Here is a 2,595-nt window from a genome sequence, read left to right on the forward strand (position 1 = left end):
AAAAAAGGTGTGGTTTTGCTACAGGCGGCCTCGTGTGCAGTGGCTGTCCAGGTTTACCAGAAGGAGGAAGTCATTAAATGCTTTCTTCAGGAGAAGTATCTGGATCTCAGTGTGGCTGCACTTTCTAGCTGTGGGGCTGAAGGATTTGCAGACTCTTGACTCTTTCCCACATTTTTGGGAGACAGGACATGTCAGTTCAGCCATCTCCAGTTCTGAGTCTTCTGGTTGGCCTGTGCTCTCAGTAGCAGAGATTCAGGCTTCCAGTTGAGGTATCTGGGGACAAGACAACAGACAGGCTGAAAAACAAGCATAGGGATTTATTAAGCACAGGCACTTCACTCTTTACATGTATTAAGGAGCTGTACATATCTCTGAAAGAACACAGGTCCATGAAGCACCTTTTGTGGAAGTCTGTGGCAGAGACAAATATAGAATCCATTTATTCTTGGAAGTATTAAGCTGTGCAATGATCCTTTCTGTTCTGGAAGATATAAATCTACTTTACCATATGCTTTACGACTTCTGCAGAAGAAGAAGCAAGCCTGAGGAGCCAATAGTGCTCTCTGGAAGGCATCTCTGTGTAAGATCTGGTGTGCATCAAATGAGGTACAGGGTCTTTGCAAACCAATGGTATGTATTCCTGCAGTATACGTACTGAAAGTTCCTGAAAAACTGTATTGTAAAGGAAAGATTGCAGGAGAAATGAAGATAGGGTGATGCAAACAACTGCATGATTTCCTTGTTCTTTTCTGCAGTCTCAGATTATTTTTTTTTCTGTGACCGGTTTTTTGTGTGCCACTTCACAGGCCTTAAGAGGAATAGAAAATGTTTCATAGTATAAGCCCTACTTAATGAGATTTTTAAACACTAAGAAGCATTTGCACCAAGATGGCAATTATATGGATACCCTGTGTGAGCCATCTGAAGCCTTTAGGTTAACTGGACATGGACCCACCCTTCCTGTGTACCCTCTCCAGGGTGTAGGGAGATTGTTTGCCTGTGTCATGTTTGCTACAGCAGAATTGTGAGATGCCTACTCTGAAGGGGACCACATCTTAGAGGGCTTTGATCCCTCTGCCTTGTGTAGACAGCTTTTCTCTTTGCTCTGATCTTTTTATTCCTCCAAAACTCAGTCCTTAAGATTCCTGTCCCAGGCTACCCTCCTCCATGTCACCTCTCCTCTCATGTATGTGAGAAAAAGTTCTCTTACACCAGACTATTCCCTGCTAAGCTTCAAACTTCTGTCTCCAAATATGGAGATATAAAAGCTCCCAAAGAAAAAGTTAACCTTTGTTCTTTAACATGAGCAAAATGTGGGCAAAGCAGACTTTTATTTGGATTCATTTTTACACATTGTTGCTCCATTATGACTGATACTGCCTCAGAGCAGATGTCCAGATGGAAAATTTAAGCTACAGAGATGGAGATCTGGTGAAGTATTCAGAACTAAAAAAAACCCACCATTGAATGGGAATTGTGAGACAATGCTAATTATAGGTGTGGCAAGCAGCTGTAACAACCAACATGGCAATTTCTGCTGTTTCTCTCAGTGTTTTGCAATTTAATACTCTTACACTCTGTTGCCTATTTTAGAGCAAATGCACACCAGCAATTCACAACCAGGTAATGCTTGTAAACATTTGGAACAGAGATGATCCTAAAATGGGAAGTAGAAGAAACACTTTTCCATGTGGCTGGGATGCTGTCTGTTCCTGACCTCTCTAATGAATGGAATTTAGGGAAACCAATCATTAGAGGGAGGAGAGGAAGGAAACTCAGGGGAGAAGGTGGAGCAGGACAGGGTGCCAAAGTGTCAGAGCCAGGAGAATCAGTAAGTGCACAGACAAAAGTAGGACCAAAGATTTACAGTAAGCAAGAAGCAGAGTCAGTGTGTGAATACAAACCAGTATCAGGATAAGTAATGACTATGATTTGAGATTAATAAAACTACCAACAATCATGCTTGGTGGTTCTGTCCTGTTCAGAGAAGCTGCTTTCTATATCTGAAATTATGACAAGGAAAATCAGTTGTTATTTTTGAATGATAAGTATTTTCCCTAAATAGAGGGCAGGTGGAGGATGTCTATCAATGAATAACTGGACTGAATCTATCCACAAAGTATTGAACTGAAATCTATGACTCTAATATAAAAAGAAGAAAACTAATTTACATTTTTTATCTTTGGATCTATTAGTGCATGAATCCTGCCAAGTATATTTGCTCAGCTCATCCCATCTACCTCTACTTTCTGTGTATGAAATCCCTGAGAAGGTTCTGAAGGTTTTTGGTGAGAAGAGGTTTCAGAACTCAAAGATGCTGCGTGTAGCAGCTCATAAACCTTAGTTATGCAAGTTTTAGGATGTGGCAACAGGTAGTAATTTAATATAACTTCATTTGTTTTAGTATAGTTCTGTAATCAGAGCAGTATTATCAGACTGATGGCATGAACAATAAAGACAGACATAGTTTTGTGTCATTTGTAATTAACAGTTGTTCATTCACTTTAATGTCAGAATATTCTGAGTTGGGACACAGGGATCCTCAAGTCCAACTCTTAAGTGAACCCACACCCACGGCATTATTAGCACTATGCT

Source organism: Pyrgilauda ruficollis, unplaced genomic scaffold, assembly GCF_017590135.1.
Source record: "Pyrgilauda ruficollis isolate IOZ18807 unplaced genomic scaffold, ASM1759013v1 scaffold32, whole genome shotgun sequence".
NCBI lineage: Eukaryota > Metazoa > Chordata > Aves > Passeriformes > Passeridae > Pyrgilauda > Pyrgilauda ruficollis.